The 20550-nt window shown below is 43.8% G+C and overlaps 1 pseudogene across 1 annotated transcript in view; it reads left to right on the top strand.

The window, feature by feature from the left end:
- Positions 1-20550, top strand: part of LOC311113344 (VPS10 domain-containing receptor SorCS3-like) — a 304152-nt pseudogene that overhangs the window by 99047 nt on the left and 184555 nt on the right. The window lies entirely within an intron of this gene.

Below are 20550 nucleotides of genomic sequence, written 5' to 3'. Positions count from 1 at the left end.
ATTACTGTATGTATTACCTATTTGAAAGATGGTTTATGTCATGTTGCACAGTATTAATGTAAAGGCTAAAAGCTCAGAGTTTTTGGCAGAGATAACATGCAATATGACACATACATAAGATATACACCAGATGCGATGTTTATTTTCCAATTATGTTGTATTTTATTCCTTGTATTTTTGAATGTGATTATACTGAGTCTGCATTGTACTCGACTGAGAGAGGCGGATTCTGGTCGAGGGTAGAGTTTTGAACATTTTCTCTCCTTGATGTTGAACAGATTGAGAGAGTTGTACACAATAAAGTGCCTTCAAGTACGCCAGTGTCTTGTCTTCAGTGCACCGGAACACAACGCAGTAGTCGGCAACGAGCAGACCGTGCCGGCTACATTGGTGCCGTGACCCGGATATCTTCGCTTCAGATCATCGCCAGGGTGATCGCCGGTCGTTGCTGTGACGAGTAGGAACCTCTTCGGAACGTTGACAAGTATAAGGGCAAACATTAATGTGTAAATTGTAGCTCTTAATTGCTTACCTCAGCTACTTCTATCATTTTACAATTTTTTTTCATATTCACATGTTCTGGTGATTCACATATCATTACCATAGTCCATTACAACTTTCGATTTTAAAAAAAAAATGACTGATGGTAAGGATGCGCAGACACCATTTAGTGTTGGAGATGCTGCAGGGGTAAGCCTGGGGAGGGGCAGGTTTATGAGTAGGGTGGAGAGCACGCCGGTTAGGGGTGCTGGTATACTAGGCAGACCTGTACTCTCGTCCACACGCTTACGCACTGATGAATATTCCCCCGCACCACACATGCGTAGCTTAAGAGATGCTCCAGACATTGCAAGCAGCGTTAGTTCAGTGGGCCGTCCTGCATTTTCATACACTGACACCCAAACAGATGAACATTCTCCACGTCAGCCAGTGTCTAGTTCACATGTGAGTTCTGCAGACCTAGGGAGTCTCATCACACAGTTAGCTCATGAAATAGGAGAGAACATTGCTAGCCAATTACAGAGATCTGTTGGTAGTGCAGATAACCAAACCACTCCTACGCCTAGCCTGAACTTAGGATATGGACAGTCTGATTTGAACATGACAGGAGTAAAGTTAGTCATGAAGACAGATGTCAAAGAGCCGCCATACTTCAGGGGTGATGGAACAGACAAACACACAGTGCATGAGTGGGAAGAGATTATGAGTGTTTACCTGAATAAGAGGGGTGTACACCCGCAAGAGCACTCCCAGGAGATAATGTCAAGACTAATGGGAAAGGCTAGAGACATTGTTAAAGTTACCCTGCGCAGTATGCCATCGCTGCAGCCAGCTGAGAACTCCAAGCTCGTCTTTGATATTCTGAAACAACATTTCAGTGAGTTACCCTACTCCTCTATGCCTTTAGCAGATTTCTATAACACACTTCCTCTGGCCGGAGAAAGTCCCATGGACTATTGGATACGCTTGAACAAGGCTGTGGATGTCGCAGATGAGTGTCTGAGAAGGCAGGGGCGAAACATTGAGGACCCCTCTCACGAAGTCACAATGATGCTGGTGAAACACTGTCCCGACCCCGCTCTTGCAAGTGTCCTAAAGTGCAAAACAGCTGAAAAGTGGACAGCAAATGAGATTCAGGAACACCTCGTTGAACATCAGAGAGAGGCTAGAACAATGTGTCAAGCCAAATCTTATCGGCCAAAGAACATTGGTGCACATGCTCAGGCATTAACCACAGAGACAGTCGCTGCTGAAAACCCAACAGACCTTACTGGTTACCCAAAGGCAATGGGGCTTCCATCCTCTCCTCAGACAGAGAGCATCTGCATGCAGTCTCTCATTGGCTTGCTGAACCGTGTGCTAGAGCAGACGGCACACACAACAGCAGTCGTGCCACCAAGCAGGGGGCCAGCAGCCATTGTTCAGAGTAGATGTAAAGTCTGTCAGTCTGCCGAACACTCAACTACTGCACACTGTAGACAGGCGAACCTCTGTATGGGCTGTTACAAGCCCGGCCACTGGAAGAGAGAATGCCAACAGCGCCGGCCAAGAATTAACGCTCAGCCACAGTTAGCGCACACACCACCTAACTCTGAGCAAGGTGGAGCCAGTTTAAACTAGATAGCTCACATACGGAAAGGGGATGTGTGAGCGTTGAAGATTCAACCCTTGAAGAAAGTGAAGAATTGAAGGAGATGTATGTCAATGTCTGTAAAGCAATGTCTGATAATTGCACGGTAATTGTTCAGAATATTCACAGAGTTGAGACGTTCAGTGAGTTATTTCACGCACCGGTGACAGTTAATGGCTGTTCTCAGTTACAAGGGCTCCTCGATACAGGCTCAATGGCCTGCACGATAAGTGAAGAGGCAGAGCAGAGACTACTATCGGATAGCGTCTTGACCCCACATCAAGAACTCTCACAGCATATCATCCTTGTTGGCTGTGGAGGAGTACAAGTGCGCCCCAAGTGCATGTATGACATGGAACTAAGTCTGTATGGGGTAAAGTGCATGGTCCCAGTTCTGGTGATCACTGGTCAGAAAGACGACATAATAGTAGGCACCAACATGTTGAAACGTGTACTGCATCAGCTGAAAAACGAGAACAGTTATTGGACACTTATCTCGAGCAACACAAAAGGGTCTCCAGATGGCGAACAGTTTCTAGAAATGATGACCAGTCTCACAAGATGGAGGGGTGAAGATGTCCCATGAAAAGTAGGGACAGTGAAGCTAACTCAGGCGGTGACTCTCCTTCCCAGACAAGAGTACCTGCTGTGGGGAAGGCTGCCAAGTAATATACCCAAGTCACCTGGGAGTACAGTTATGGTGGCGCCTACAACCTCCAGGTGTGTGCCTCGGGGCATTATGGTGGGGAGAGTGGTAACACCGCTATGGGGAGATGGCTGGACTCCCATGAAAATCACTAATATCTCAGACAAACCACTCACACTGAAAAGGAACAGCAAGCTTGCGGACGTCTCTACTTGTGTTGCAGCTGAAGATCTCACACTGTTCCAGGGTTCCTGTCAGAGTGATGCTGGCTCTGTTAGAGTGACTCATGTGAAACAGGACGACAACGGTGACCTGAAAGACAGACTGCAGAAGTCTGGTCTAGGAAATGTCGACATTGATCATTGTGAAGCGAGCCCCTCCACCAAGCTCCAACTTGTGACATTGCTGGAGAAATATCAGGATATATTTTCAAAGCATAATCTTGACTGTGGAGAAGCCAAGGGCTTTGCCCATAGGATCCGCCTCACTGACGACCGTCCCTTCCGTCTTCCATATCGCAGAGTGCCGCCAGCCCACTATCAAAAGCTGCGCCAAGTTCTCACCGAGATGGAGGAACAGGAAATCATACGGAAATCAATGAGTGAATATGCTTCTCCACTCGTGATGGTTTGGAAGAAAAATGGCGACCTCCGGATATGCACAGACTTTCGATGGCTGAATGCAAGAACTATCAAGGATGCTCATCCTTTGCCCCATCAATCGGACTGCTTGGCTGCCCTTGGCGGTAATGCTGTCTTCAGCACCATGGACCTCACGTCTGGATTTTATAACTTGCCCATGCATGAGGAGGACAAAAAGTATACCGCCTTCACAACACCATTAGGCCTGCACGAGTATAACAGAATGCCACAGGGGCTTTGCAACAGTCCAGCGTCCTTCATGAGGATGATGCTGAGTATCTTTGGCGATCTTAACTTCAGCAGTCTCTTGTGCTACCTAGATGATCTCTTGATATTTGCCCCCAATGAACAGCAGGCCCTCAGCAGATTAGAGGTTGTTTTCCAGAGGCTACGGGAGCACAATCTAAAGTTGAGTCCAAAAAAATGCCATCTGTTGCGGAGATCTGTGAAGTTTCTCGGACACATCGTTGACAGTGACTGAGTTGCTGTTGACCCAGAGAAGGTCGAGGTCATCACCAAAATGTCAAAGAGGGACTTGATGGAAGATGATGGCTGCACTCCTTCAGTTCGCAGAGTGAAGTCGTTCCTGGGGATGGTATTTTATTACCAACACTACATACCAAAATGCTCCTCCATCGCAAAACCCCTGTTTGCTCTCACAGCTGGCCAGAAACGGAGAGGAAAGGCCGGGAAGTACAGTCAGAATGCGGGAGTCTACAGAAAGCTCAAACCTGCGGATTGGACCCTTGACTGCGATTCCGCTTTCGCCGGCCTTAAGGGGAAGCTCCTGAATTGTGTGGTCCTTAGCCATCCAGACTTTTCTAAGCCCTTGGTTCTGTCCATTGATGCGTCTCTTGATGGCCTTGGGGCAGTTCTGTCCCAGATACCAGAAGGAGAAACGAAGGCACGCCCGATCGCCTTTGCCAGCAAGACCCTCACTGGCTCACAAAAGAGGTATCCTGCTCACCGACTGGAGTTCTTGGCGCTCAAATGGAGTGTTTGTGAAAAATTCAGCCACTGGTTGAAAGGCCACACTTTTACAGTGTGGACCGACAATAATCCTTTGACCTATATAATGACCAAACCAAAACTTGACGCTTGCGAACAGAGGTGGGTGGCAAAGCTTTCCCCATACACCTTCAGTATCAAACACATTCCTGGGGTAAAGAACATTGTGGCAGATGCCCTGAGTAGAGATCCGTTTGCTAAATCAGTGAGCCAAAGGTTGATCAGTGAGCCCTATGGAAGTCTTTTGGCCGAGGTGGAGGGAACCAAAGAGGAGAAAGTCCAAGATCTCTTCCGGAGTAAGACCCAGTGTCTCCAGGCACATGATGCAGGGTGCTGTGTAACTATGGACCCCACTCAAGACAGGCTGGCCGGCAGTCAAGAACCCTCTCATGTGAAATCTGCTTGTGAAGCTCATGTAGAGTGGGAAAGGGGAGCAGAGATAAGAGCAACACAGTTTCTCAATGTTCTTCCCCAGGCAGTGCCCTCAGAACAAGACACACTTCCAGCCCTCTCCATCGGCGAGCTGAGGCACAGCCAGGAAATAGATCCAGTTATCAGGGAAATCCTGCCACTCATTCAGAGGGGTGAGCCACCACCTAGGCGAGGGAGGAGGAGGTTAGCTCTTACGACCCAGACACTGTGCAAGCAGTGGCATCATCTAAAAGTCCAGGACGGAGTCCTATATAGGGTAACCAAAGACCCATTAAGCAGAGAGAAGAGGTATCAGTTTGTGCTGCCTGCTAGCTTGAAGGCCAAAGCTCTCGCTGGTGTGCATGATTTCGCTGGGCATCAAGGGCAGGCTAGAACAGCACACCTCGCCCGACAGCGTTTCTTCTGGCCGCAAATGGGAAGAGACATCAAGGAATATGTGAAATGCTGCCAACGCTGTATCCTTGCAAAGACCCCTGAACCAGCTGCCCGAGCTCCCTTGGAGAGCATTCGCACTTCGGCACCCATGGAGCTGGTGTGCATTGATTTTTGGAGTGCTGAGGACTGTAAGCAAAGATCTGTCGATGTGTTAGTCATAACAGACCACTTTACAAAATTGGCTCATGCCTTTCCCTGCATAAACCAAACTGCAAAGCAGATAGCAAAGAAGTTATGGGATAACGTATTCTGCATCTACGGTTTCCCAGAGCGAATACATTCTGATCAAGGGGCCAATTTTGAAAGCAAACTCATAGCTGAACTCCTCAGCCTCACAGGGATTATGAAAACACACACAACAGCATACCATCCCATGGGAAATGGGCAAACCGAAAGGTTCAATAGGACACTTGGCAAGTATGTTGCGTGCCCTACCCCTGACAGCTAAGCAACACTGGGTCCAACAGATACAGACTTTGACTTTTGCGTATAATGCCACCACTCATGAAACAACTGGATATCCTCCATTCTATTTGATGTATGGTCGAGTCCCCAGACTCCCAGTAGACATGGTCTTCAAACAAGTCTTGAGGGATCCAGTCGTGGTGAATTATAAGACCTATGCAGAGAAACTGATGGCGAACCTCCATGTGGCTGCCGACATAGCTCAGCAGCATGCGAGGAAAAGACAGCAACATCAAGCTGATGGCTACAACAAGAGAGTTCGTGGAACCCACTTAAACGTTGGCGACCGAGTTTTGTTAGCTAATAAAGCAGAGAGAGGGAAGAGGAAGTTAGCGGATAAGTGGGAAGCCACCATGTATACCATCATAGACCGGAACCCTCAGACTCACGTTTACAAAGTCAGAGACGAAAGTGGGAAAACAAAAGTTGTTCATCGGAATTTGATGTTGGACGTGAGCTTCTTGCCCATGCCAGAACTAAGCGATGAAGAGACGAATGGAGCTGCCTCGGATGTGGCCAGTGAGTTTCAGCCTCCTTCTGTTGATGCTTTGAGTGGCCTAGCAGTAGATGCTTCTGAGGACCGTACATGTTCGTGGTTAAACGCATCCTCTGACTCTGAGTCTATTGGAGAAGCTGATGAGTCTGAGATGGAGAATGAGATGCCCCACTCTCTGTCCAGGAAGTCTGTTCAACTGACACCCACGAGAGCCCAGTCTAAAGAGGTCAGAGGCCAAGGGGAAAATGAATACTCACCTGTGAGAGACTTGTCGGATTCCAGTGACCCCCCTGATTTGCACATGACTGACACTGACTCTGTTGCCCCAATTGATGTTCCTGACTTAGAGGAGACAGGGTCTTCGGACGTCAATTCACCTGTTACACTGATTGATAGTCAGATACCCTCCCAAGTACAAGGGTTTGAAAGTCAGGTTGTCAGAACACGTACTGGCAGGGTTGTTAAGGCAGTCGATCGCTTGATAGAGAACATGGTGCAAAAACCACTCACCAAGGGTTTTGTTACAGGAGTCAGAAGGTCACTGTCTTTCCGTTCTTTATTTTAGATACATTTTTGAGATAAAGATATTTTTCTTTATTACCAGTAGTATGACCTGAGTCATGAGATGTTCATATTGGAGGGAAAGTGTTCCAAGATTTCATATGGTGTATAAGGCATCATATTCACTAGAAGGGGCAGTAGCCTGATCAACTGCTGTTTTCTTTTAACTTACTTTGTAAGTAGCTTTATACGCTGTATATGGGAAATGGAGTCCCAGGGCTATCTTGGACCAAGTGGACAAGAGTTTTATTCTATATGTTTTTGGTTCTTTTCCACCCTCGATGTGCGAAGGATTTTGGTGAAATTAAAGAGGGGTGAATGTAACAGGTCAAAGAATTACAGATTTTTGCAACCGTTCATTTTCAATTTTTTATTTTATTTTGTGAGTTGATTTCACCAAAATATTGTATTGTTCAGCATTTCGTGTAGTTTACAGATATTGGGAGAGTTAGTTGTGTAAGTGCGCCCTCTAGAGTGTTGGTTTGGTTATATGCAGAGGGGTCTCGTGCTTTTCTCAGTCTGCATTGTACTCGACTGAGAGAGGTATGTGTTCACTTCGGCGTGATATAAACTTGATATACCTGTTAAAACTAAAACGTTTCAGTGCACATAGTAACTTGTATGTATATTATATGATGAGTGTACGTACATTTAATTTAGCTGTTTTTGAGAGTTTGAGAAATTGCTAACTTAGCTAACCTCGTGTTTTGTTTAGCTGTAAGTTAGCAATCGTCATTCTATCCTCTTGTGTTGAAGCCCACGTTGTTCTTTTTATGTTAGGCGGATTCTGGTCGAGGGTAGAGTTTTGAACATTTTCTCTCCTTGATGTTGAACAGGTATGTATTCCCTATATCAGGTTAAAAATATGTGTTCATTTAAATTGTTTTCATGTATTGATTAGTGTTTAATGGCACTGAAAAGCTCAAATGTGAAGGATTACATGTTGCTTCGTGCATATTACTGTATGTATTACCTATTTGAAAGATGGTTTATGTCATGTTGCACAGTATTAATGTAAAGGCTAAAAGCTCAGAGTTTTTGGCAGAGATAACATGCAATATGACACATACATAAGATATACACCAGATGCGATGTTTATTTTCCAATTATGTTGTATTTTATTCCTTGTATTTTTGAATGTGATTATACTGAGTCTGCATTGTACTCGACTGAGAGAGGCGGATTCTGGTCGAGGGTAGAGTTTTGAACATTTTCTCTCCTTGATGTTGAACAGATTGAGAGAGTTGTACACAATAAAGTGCCTTCAAGTACGCCAGTGTCTTGTCTTCAGTGCACCGGAACACAACGCAGTAGTCGGCAACGAGCAGACCGTGCCGGCTACATGGGCAGAACTGAAAAAGCGGGTGCGAGCAAGGAGGCCTACAAACCTGACTCAGTTACACCAGCTCTGTCAGGAGGAATGGGCCAAAATTCACCCAACTTATTGTGGGAAGCTTGTGGAAAGCTACCCGAAACGTTTGACGAAAGTTAAACAATTTAAAGGCAATGCTACCAAATACTATTTGAGTGTATTTAAACTTCTGACCCACTGGGAATGTGATGAAAGAAAGAAAAGCTGAAATAAATAATTCTCTCTACTATTATTCTGACATTTCGCATTCTTAAAATAAAGTGGTGATCCTAACTGACAGGGAATTTATACTAGGATTAAATGTCAGGAATTGTGAAAAACGGAGTTTAAATGTATTTGGCTAAGGTGTATGTAAACTTCCGACTTCAACTGTACGTGTACATTTATTTTGCAAAAGCCTGTTAATGTACCATATAGGAAGCAATGTAAATAAAAGTTTTATTGACTTATTATTTTAAACTCTGCCTGGTTTCACTGGCTGGTTTCATGGCTTTGGAATAAGGATGCCTTGCAAACCGTTATAGGATTACATAAAGTCAATATTTGACTGGTTGCAGGTTTTGATTCTCAGAAACATAATCATAGGAGGGGCATTTTTATTATTTTGCTAAATTTCACCAAAGTATGAAGTAGCACTGTTAGCAAAAGCCAATGCTTCCTTACTTAAATAGATATTCTACCAAAGATTATACTCTACACTCCAACATTGAATAATTGGAAAAGTAGTTTTGATGTATCAATCAAACATTGATTTTGGAGGTTATTGCTAGGGTGTTTCAGTGTATGGGTAAAGGAAATACATATCTGCCATGCTGAGAGTTTGTGCTACGTGCATTTTGTTTCCTCCACGGTCCAGTGCTTCTGTTTAATTGATTCCCTGATTTAATTTATTTCGGCTTCCTGCGTTTCCCGGTTGAAAACAACAGATAGGGATATTGCATCTCCTTCGTCAAACACAGTGAGGTACATGTAAAATGCATTTTAAAAGAGCGACCCTTTATAGTGTTACGCTTTACAAAAAAAGCAATTACTCTTATGTATTTAAACATCTCTTTTCCTCCATTTATCCTAATTCAACAAATCTTCCCTAAATCGTCTCTAAATTATAGATGATATTGTCTTATCAAGGCTGCAATTTATTTCGATTTAGAGTTATTTAGTTATTTAGATCTGAAACTTCAGTCAGACAGAATCAACCTTCAGGCCAGGGAACTGAACTGAAACAAGAGCAGAGAAAAGGAAAATCAGTTGCTTGCGTTGGCCCATCTGAAAATGTCTGCAGGGGCAAGAACCAAATGCACCTTCCAGGCCCACAGAGACAAAGGCTGGAGCAGAAGAGGAAGATGGGAAAGAAAACAAACAGGAATCCACTAAAGCAGCTTGTGCCAAGACAACGGGTCACCTTTTAAATGTTAATGATGATGATCATTGTGTAATTAGGACGAGGTGACAATGCCAATTTGTGTACGTGACTGCAGAGCCTTTTATACTCTACTGATGCATTGTACTTTCAGCACCACCTCCTGTTAGTAATAAGGTTGTGGTCAGGATAACGTGTTTGGTTGTTGTTGTTCAATAGATGAATAATATGAGAGCCTAATAATGTTGTAGGCAATTCCTGAGAGTAGAGTATGACACACACACTAATAAAGTATTGTTCTATCTTTTCCACCAGGGAGTTGTCTGTGATTTCTGAAATTGTCAAGATAATCACAGTAAAATAACAAACTCCAACATTTTATTTCTTAACATACCAGCAGGTGACATTGAATGAATGAAATCTCATAATTGACAACATATCCAACACATCACACGGCTAGTAGCTACCTGTACTCCACAGAAGAACACCCACCCACTCTCAATTTACAGACTGCAACCCTTAACACTCTGAATGCAAGGTGCCAGTTCTAATTGACTGCAGTCTGCAAGACGTCCGATTGGTTGACTCTATTCCAGCAGAGATAGAGCCCTGGGAGCAAAGTCACTGAAAAAGGTATTGATCTTGAGGAGTGAGAAGTACCGCAATGTCCTAATTGAGCTGGCTTTGAGCCTCTGCACGTCCAAATTACACCTGACCTGAGAGCTATCCAAGAGCATGACTACACTATTCCCACACTCGTGTGCCTCCACCAAAAGTGTTAGACCCCCATGTATTATTTCCCTGATAATGAGGCCTTACCTTGGAATGATGCGTTAGCCTGAATGGATACATAGACGCGTTGCCTTATCTGTCATTCTTCAATGTGATTGTTTAGCTTTGACAGCTTTATTAACCTGCATGTTTGGCTGGGTTTCTTCTATTTATAGTCAAGGTAACTTAGGAGAGGAGCAGGAGGAGAGATAGTCAGAGGTGCAGAAATAGTCAAATACTGTACTGTAGCTACAGCAAGAAGAGTTAGATACTTTGCTGTTTCTAACAAATAATTGAAAAACAAACAAAGGGCATTCATAAGCTGTAGGATACTAGGCTTCTTGGGTTAGGAATGAGGCAATACAAAGCGGGAGTTTGTTGTTGTGTTCTCACTGTTGTCATGAATAAAAATGTCTGCTAATTTAAAAGCTATATATCTTCTTTGGCATTTGCGGGATATTCGTCCGTGATGTTGATCTATTCCAAATGGATGAATGGATGTTTTTTCTTTCAATATATCACGGTCTCTCCTTCCCTCCTGACATCCTGGCGTAGTTACAACATCGAAATCACACTTCATGGAGTGCATCAATTGCATAAACAATGTTTGTTGCGAATGGTGCGTTGGAAGAAATATTCCCCCCATCTCCATCGGTTTAAAGGGATTCTTCGGGATTTTGGCAATGAGGCCTTTTATCTACTTCCCCAGAGTCAGATGAACTAGCGGATACCATTTTTATGTGTCTGTGTACAGCATGAAGGAAGTTAGAGGTAGTTTCACGTGCCAATGCTAACTAACATTAGCGCAATGACTGGAAGTCTATGGGTATCTGCTAGCATGCTAGTGCCAAAATCCCAAGGTATCCCTTTAAGAAATTAGGGATTCTTGGAAAGGCATTGACAGTGTCTGGGGCGCATCTGACAGAGAGAATAAATGTGCTCCTCAGTGTAATGATCACTCTAAGCCCAGAGTAGCATGCTGAATATCAAAGAGCACAGCACACAGGCCCATGCTGACTGAATCACAGCCACTAATGAGACTTAATAGTCTTAATTCGTCCCCCTCAATATGACATCCTTTATTTTCTAGTCCACACTTAGAGCTATAAAGTCGATTGGAGACTCACAACAACAGGAAGCCTGATATTTAGGTATTTTTATGTGCCAAAAGAGAGAATACTAGCTTGGAGGATTGTGATTTGGGCCGGCTAGTTGTTACAGGCATGTTATTTACATGAAAGGGTTCCATAAACAGTGATTCCCTACTTTGGAAAAATATTTCCAAGTATTTGGCGAGATGATTATAGAAAATGACATGTTCTTTGAATGGGGTTGAGTTTGTAGTGGAATATAATTTTCAAACTACACAGAAACCTTAAAAAGAGGACTGTGGTTTATCGTGTCATAGCACAATCATATACCTGTAATCTTTCATCATTCGACACTAGTAAGCTATACTTTCTCAAATGTGCATTTACATGCTCTAATATGTTATTTTAGCTCCAATTGTACATGTGAGCAGAGTAGAAAATCTCCACATTTTTACTTATTAGCTAACTTCCGAAATAGTCACGTTTTCGTTTTTGAGTACTCTATTGAGAATAAAGAAAAGCTACTTAACATATACAAGTTGTCAGATCCTTCGGAGCCCGATCTTGTTAATAAACCCATGTTACTCTCCTTTCCACTGCAGAAATCTCAGATAGAGAGAGGGAGGAGAAAGGAGCAGAGCTCTCATATCGTCTTATTATCATGCTCAATTTAATAGCTAAGTGAAAAGTCTGATGGTCAAAATTAGAACATGGGCCAATTTGTGTTCTATCTTCCCCCCTCCAAGGCTATGATCTTTAAGACTTCTAATTGGTTTATAAAGAGTCTCTCTAACACATGAGCGTTGCAACTTCACTATACAACTGTACAGTTAGAGTACTGGAAAGACACCCGAGGTTCATATTAGCTTTATATAGTCCTGTGTAGCTCACTTGGTAGAGCATGGTGCTTGCAACTCCAGGGTAGTGGGTTCGATTCCAACAGGGAGCCAGTATGAAAATATATGCACTAACTACTGTAAGCCGCTCTGGATAAGAGAGTCTGCTAAATTACAAAAAATGCAAAAAAATTTAAAACTATTGTATTCTCTTGTAGGACCAACACTTTGTTAGACAATTCAAGCAACTTTCTGAATCACGGAAATGCATTTTGTAAAATGTTCGTATGACCTTTAGCGCTCATAGGCCTATAGTTGGGGCAACTCCTTTCTATCTCTCCACAGCTCAATGGCACATACAGTACAGTTGATACCATAGCCTTCAGCTAACCCTGCTTATTTTTTGATGCTGTTGTGATGGATCATATATTGAAACTTGGTCATCCGCATGACTCAAGAGCAGACTGCCTAGTCTCTAGCTCTAGCAGCTAACTAATCGGTCTTTAGTGCTCCCGATTGGCGCAGCGGTCTAAAGCACTGGATCTTAGTGCTAGAGGCGTCACTACAGACCCTGGTTTGATTCCAGGCTGTATCAAAATCCGGCCGTGATTGGGAGTCCCATAGGGCAGCGCACATTTGGCCCAGCGTCGTCCAGGTTTGGCCGGGGTAGGCCGTCATTGTAAATAAGAATGTATTCTTAACTGACTTGCCCATTTAAATAAAGGTAAAATAAATTAATAATACAATTAGTGGCTGTCTCCACTACACTGTAGCCATAACTGACCTCAAATCTCCCCAAATCACCATAGCTCTTTCTGTGAACCGCCATGGTGATCGCCCAACAACCATGCAAGCATATCCCAAGCACAGTCTGCTTTTCTGGGGTGACTCATCGGATGTGCCCTGTGAGGTCGCTGGATGACCATGGATGTCTGAATGAATCATACCATGCAACACATGATATAACTGTTTGTTAGGGCTGCCTGGGACTGGGTGATGCCGACTGTGTATAAGTAACCCATGCCAGACCAGAATGAGCCAATGGATAGACCTACAGGGCCTGTGTTCAATCATGACAGCTGAAGAGTGACTTTCTGCATGACTGAGTAACCATGTTTTCCACTTTATATCAACTGTGTGTATATATTACCTAACATCAAACTTTCACTGATTTACGGTATGCTTTCCTAATATGGACACCGTAGTTTATTCAGTATAATATTTTTGTTGGTTCTGGCTTAGTTGTGTTTTTAAGAAGGAAAAATATCACTCTAATGGAACAATAACTTCTATGACTTATATAATTAAATCTCCTAACAATTAAAAAACACTTTGCTTGTTTTTCTTAATCTCAATTCTCCAAAATTCTATTAATTTATTTCATCATTCCCAGGTCTATTTTAACCAACAGGGCTCTTTTGAATTGTAAATATGGAGTTAGAATTAATTTTTCTGCCATTTAATTATTATGGATTCACCTTCAGGACCATGTCTTTCAACAGGGGAAGATAATGGAAATGAATATGTGACAGACAGACAGACTATGTTATAGTAAGTGTATTAAACACACTGTTTTCATCCCCTCTGTGAATCGCTAACATCTCTCATCGTTTACCCTGGAAAGACATAAATCGTAAAAAGTGCAAGGAGCAACAACTGCCAAAGCGATTCTCCAAAATGGCTGATCAATCATAAACAGTCGCAAATAGCAATAATGGATGGCGTCGTGGCTGGCGGGATGGTGGGAGAGGATTGGCATGGTAACGCACCCCAGCCGTCGTCTAACAACCTGACATTGCCTTATCAGGATGTTAATGCTGGCAGGTGGCCCCAACCAAGTCGAGCCGCATTATTGGTGGGACGTATCACATTGAGCTAATGGATCACTTGGTTGTGGGATGACAGCGACCATTCCCCCTGTGTTACCTGCTGAGGGAGAAATCATATCTCAACACAAGCCACTAAAAGGACACCATATTGCATTTTTAATTGCACCTGACAGATGCTATGACTACGCCGGCACACTATCGGTAACACTCCATTTTGAAAAGTGTTATATTTATTTTTTTACAACATCTCCTCCATATTGGACACATCAGTCTGCTGCTCCAGCAAGGTGACTGACAGGAAGACAACATTTAAAAAATATGATTACAAATTTAGGAGATGCGGCTCATCCTGTCACCTTTGAGGAAGATTCACAATGGCACACACTGGTATGACTGTGGTTTAGAAATACTTCCTCCCTTCTTCTTCCCCCCACCTCTTCTCTGCCTGACAGGGGGAACAGAGACAAATACCAGAGCTGTGAGAAAGAGAAAGAAGAAGAGGAGAAGATGAGAAAAGACAAACTCCAAACTAACTCCTGTCCCTCATTTGATTAAAAAAGTAGAATATGTCTCAGTAACCACTAATTATATGTCAGTGGTTACTTTAAATGGGAAAGGGAAAGTGTTCGGGATTTGTTGCAACGGGTGGAGGAGGTGTTTGGTCAGAGAAGACATTGAAGGTTAATCTAATTGCACTTTGAAGAATATATTTAGACCATTCAGTTGTCTTGCTACTTCTACTGTAGTCTACTCTACACTTATGGCCTTGTTCTTAGACCCTAGCCTACTTATGTCTTCCTCCCTGATGAACACCATGCATTAGACCATACCAAAGCCCCAGTATATCTCCAAACCTGGTCTCACATCACATCATTCTGCATTCTCACTGTCCCCTACTCCTTTACTTCCTTGTATTTTAATCTTTTAGTATTTGTCCTGATAATGTGTTGTGAGAGACATTGAAGTCCCTGGCCAGAGGTTCACGGTTCAAAGTCGAAGGGAGAGAAGAAGGAAGGAGATATCTCACCACTCAAGACTGGAGATAAGATGGAGTCAGAGAGAGGGAGAGTGTCTGAGTCCGCCAGGCCTGGCTTGTGCTTTTATCCTTCTTCCTCACAGTGAGCACGCTCACACCCCCGCCACGGATTCTCCTATGCAGCCAGATAGCGTTTGATTCGCTTGACTTACTCTAAGGGCTAGTGCCAGCCTGAGAGACAGTTGCACCATGGGAAGGGAAAAAGGGCGACCGTAATGTAATGTAAGAGAAGGAAGCTCTGCAGCTTGTGCCCTAACTCTGGAAATGTCAAACATATAGCGCAGGTATAGGGAGCATTGATAGAACACTTTTGATGACACTTTAAGTTAGAATTAAGTTATCTTTTCCAGAGTTCCTGTTTGCCAGGGATTAGGGGTATATTAGTCTGACTCTGATCTGTTTGTGCTTTATAGTGAACTCATATGTTTGTTATGACATCAATAAGGGATCATAGCTTTCACCTGGATTCCCCTGGTCAGTGTATGTCATGGAAATGTTTTGTCCACTCACTGTATGTTTGTTATGTTATTATACCTGCTGTTATGCTTAACATTTTATCTACTGTATGTCTGTGTCTGATGTGATGATGATTAATGATAAGACATATTGGACAGGAACATGAAATATGAAAACCTATTATGACAATCCAGCACAAATCATCATGCTTTGTTTCCAACGCATCAGACCACCGAATCATAAAACATGTAGAAAATGTATCCAGTTTGGATGATAGGGTACCAAATGGTCATGGTGACTTCTGTTGTGAGCAACAGCAGGTGTGACCCAGTCTCACCAAACGTCATGGTCTGGTAGAGAGTTGTAACCATCCCAATGCAATATGTGCATAGTTGAAGGTTTCTCTTTGGTTTCTAGAAAATATCTGTCCAATATGGCAATGGGTGAGTAAATGTACAAGGACATTGCAGCCACATTACAGGTTGTTATGGTAGCACTCTTCTATCACTGGACTTTGAAGTTGAAATGGGAAAAGTATTAATGAAAGGTGATTATGAAGTGGAATGCCACCATATAAAGAATTCAGATAAAGATAGAAGAATGTTGTGTAGGAATGTGCCACATAATGGGAACATATGGAAACCAATGCATTTCTGTTGGTGTGAAAGGCTACATCATCCAAATGTACGAAAAGCAGCAATTTCTCTTGAGCTGGTTTAGTTACATGAAAATAAATATTGACTGTGTTGTGTACGTTTCAGGTATATTTGTGTAATAGCCAGTGGTTTGATCAATCAATCACGTTTTAAAAACCAATAGTTGTGATAGGTGAGAACACTTTCACTCCACATTTCATGAGAGTTATTTAATTAAAATTCTAAACAGATAAGTACTTCCATTCCGGTTTAATGAGCATTCAGTAAATGTACATTGATTTTAATTAGGCCTCCTCCAGGCAGTGTATAACTCTAACTCTACTCCCTTCTGTTGTAGGCAGAGAGAGAGAGGAGGGAGGAAGAGAGAGAGAGACAGGGTGGAGAGAGACAGAGATAGGAGACGGAGAGAGAGAGAGGAGGGGCTGAGGGAGGGGGAGAGAGGGGAGAGGGGGAGGGAAAGAGGGAGGGAAGGATGTGGAGTGATAGAGAGAGAGGGATGGAAGGGACAGAGGAAGGGAGGGAGAGAAAGAAAATATGTGATGTGATGACAGAGGAGAGAGAATGAGCAAGAGGTGAGAGAGGGATGTGAGTGAGGGAGAGAGATACAAATTAAGGGAGGACAGGGGAGGTCAGATAGAGGTGGAGGTAGGGGTAAGCAATGATTCGAGAAGGGAAAGAACTGGCGAGAAAGAGGCAGCAAAGAGGAGAGGCATGGATGGAGGGAGAGGAGTGTTAGAGGAGAAAGTAGGGAGGGAGATAGAGGGAAGGAGATAGAACCCCAAAGGGAAACCTTGGCTTGGCTACCTCCCTAGTTCTCCATAACTAAGGTAATAAGAATCACCATAGCTATAATGGTGAACAGGTAGAGCTCCATCCAGGCCTACTCTCTCATATCGTATTTCCTGTCTGTTTATTAAGCTACTTACTCCACCTGGCTGTATTTAAATAGGTAATGATTTGTAAGGTTAACCTTGGGCTGTCTCCACAGACCGCTACTGTATATAAAGTGCTTTCGGAAAGTATTCAGACCTCTTCACTTTTTCCACATTTTGTTACATTGCAGCCTTATTCTAAAATTGATTAAATTAAAAATTTTCCTCGTCAATCTACACACAATTCCCCATAATGACAAAGTGAAAACAGGTTTTTAGAAATTTTGCAAATGAATTAAAAATAAATAACAGAAATACCTTATTTGCATAACTATTCAGTCCCTTTGATATGAGAATCGAAATTGAGCTCAAATGTATCCTGTTTCCATTGATCATCCTGGAGATGTTTCTACAACTTGATTGTAATCTACCTGTGGTAAATTCAATTGATTGGACATGATTTGGAAAGGCACACACCTGTCTTTATAAGGTCCCACTGTTGACAGTACATGTCAGAGCAAAAATCAAGCCATGAGGTCGAAGGAATTGTCCGTAGAGCTCCGAGACAAGATTGTGTCGAAGGCACAGATCTGAGGAAGGGTACCAAAACATTTCTGCAGCATTTTAGTTCCCAAAGAACACAGTGGCCTCCATCATTCTTAAATGGAAGAAGTTTGGAACCACCAAGACTCTTCCTAGAGTCAGGGAGGTGACCAAGAACCCGGTGGTCACCCTGACAGAGCGCCATAGTTCCTCTGTGGAGATAGGAGAACCTTCCAGAAGGACAACCATCTCTGCAGCAATCCACCAATCAGGCCTTTATGGTAGAGTGGACAGATGGAAGATACTCCTCCGTAAAAGTCACATGACAGCTCGCTTGGGCATTGAAGGTCCCCAAGAAGACAGTTGCCTCCATCATTCTTAAATGGAAGAAGTTTGGAACCACCAAGACTCTTCCTAGAGCTTGCCCCTGGCCAAACTGATCAATCAGGGGAGAAGGGCCTTGGTCAGGGAGGTGACCAATAACCCGGTGGTCACTCTGACAGAGTTCTAGAGTTCCTCTGTGGAGATGGGAGAACCTTCCAGAAAGACAATCATCTCCGCAGCACTCCACCAATCAGGCTTTTATGGTAGAGAAGCAACTCCTCAGTAAAAGGCACCTGACAGACCGCTTGGAGTTTGCCAAAAGGCACCTAAAGACTCTCAGACCATGAGAAACAAGATTCTATGGTCTGATGAAACAAAGATTGAACTCTTTGGCCTGAATGCCATAGTTGTCTTGGTATCAAAGACAAAGGTGTAGGATGGAGAAAATATCGAGGTTAGCTAGCCAGCTACATTTTCAAACAGTCAACACCGCAGTCATTGCTAGCTAGCCAACATTACCAGCTAGCAGTACTGTATCATTTTAGTCAATGAGAATTTTGCAATGTAAGCTTAACTTTCTGAACATTCGAGATGTGTAGTCCACTTGTGTAGCTAGCATGACTGACGTTGTGCTAGCTAGCCAACGTTTAATTACTTCTGCATTATGAAAGGAACTAGACACAGACATGAATGATCCATTGGTAGTTTGTTGTAACCAAGTATTGGTGCTAAACCGTGTGTTATTGGATGCTAGCATGCTAGCCCTGGGCGGTTTTCACAGAAGAATGCTGTACCAAGTTAACTAGCTGAATAAATTAAGTTAGTCTATTCCTGGAAACATTGAACTACTGTAGATTACAGCAATTATCATTTCTAAAGTGGAAGTTGGAAGAGTTGTATTTGAGTGTTTCAGTGAAAGGTTAGTGAGGGAGGCCTCGCTTCCCCAGATGTTTAGTTAATTTCATTCTGATCTCCTTTGCATTAGTGTAGCCTTTTCTGTAGCCTGTCAACTATGTGTCTGTCTATCCCTGTTCTCTCCTCTCCGCACAGGCCATACAAACGCCTCACACCGTGTGGCTGCTGCCTCTCTAACCTGGTGGTCCCTGCATGCACGACCCACATGGAGTTCCAGGTCTCCGGCAGCCTCTGGAACTGCCGTTCTGCGGCCAACAAGGCAGTGTTCATCTCAGCCTATGCTACCCTCCAGTCCCTCGACTTCTTGGCACTGACGGAAACATGGATTACCACAGAAAACACTGCTACTCCTACTGCTCTCTCCTCATCTGACCATGTGTGCTCACATACCCCGAGAGCATCTGGTCAGCGGGGCGGTGGCACAGGAATCCTCATCTCTCCCAAGTGGACATTCTCTCTTTCTCCCCTGACCCATCTGTCTATCTCCTCATTTGAATTCCATGCTGTCACAGTCACTAGCCCATTCAAGCTTAACATCCTTATCATTTATAGCCCTCCATGTTCCCTTGGAGAGTTCATCAATGAGCTTGACGCCATGATAAGTTCCTTTCCTGAGGATGGCTCACCCCTCACAGTTCTGGGTGACTTTAATCTCCCTACGTCTACCTTTGACTCATTTCTCTCTGCCTCCTTCTTTCCACTCCTCTCCTCTTTTGACCTCATCCTCTCACCGTCTCCCCCTACTCATATGGCAGGCAATACGCTTGCCCTTCTTTACTAGATGATGTTCTTCTACTAATCTCACTGCAACTCCCCTCCAAGTCTCCGGCCACTACTTTGTATCCTTTTCTCTCTCACGCTCCTCCAACACTACTCACTCTGCCCCTACTCAGATGGTAATGCGCCGTCGCGACCTTCGCTACTCTCTTCTCTTCCATCCTATCATCTCTTCCCTCTGCTCAATCCTTCTCCCTCCAATCTCCTGATTCTGCCTCTTCAACCCTCCTCTCCTCCCTTTCTGCATCTTTTGACTCTCTATGTCCCCTATCCTCCCGGCCGGCTCGGTCCTCCACTCCTGCTCCGTAGAAATGGAGGAAAACTAGACTCCCTGCTGACCTGTCATCTTTTCACTCCCTCCTCTCTACATTTTCTTCCTCTGTTTCTGCTGCTAAAGCCACTTTCTACCACTCTAAATTCCAAGCATCTGCCTCTAACCCTAGGAAGCTCTTTGCCACATTCTCCTCCCTGCTGAATCCTCCTCCTCCTCCCCCTCCCTCCTCCCTCTCTGTGGATGACTTCGTCAACCATTTTGAAAAGAAGGTTGACGACATCCGATCCTCATTTATTAAGTCAAATGACACCGCAGGTCCTGATCACACTGCCCTACCCTATGCTTTGACTTCTTTCTCCCCTCTCTTCTCCAGATGAAATCTAGCGACTTGTGACAGCGGGCCGCCCAACAACCTGCCCGTTTGAACCTATCCCCTCTTCTCCAGACCATTTCCGGAGACCTTCTCCCTTACCTCACCTCGCTCATCGACTCATCCTTGACCACTGGCTATGTCCCTTCCGTCTTCAAGAGAGCGAGAGTTGCACCCCTTCTCAAAAAACCTACACTCGATCCCTCCGATGTCAGCAACTACAGACCAGTATCCCTTCTTTCTTTTCTCTCCA

The sequence above is a fragment of the Coregonus lavaretus genome, assembly GCF_964263955.1.
Source record: "Coregonus lavaretus genome assembly, chromosome: 40".
NCBI classification, from domain to species: Eukaryota; Metazoa; Chordata; class Actinopteri; order Salmoniformes; family Salmonidae; genus Coregonus; species Coregonus lavaretus.
Note: the sequence above shows the minus strand (reverse complement) of the source record. Positions and strands in the feature narration are given on the sequence as shown.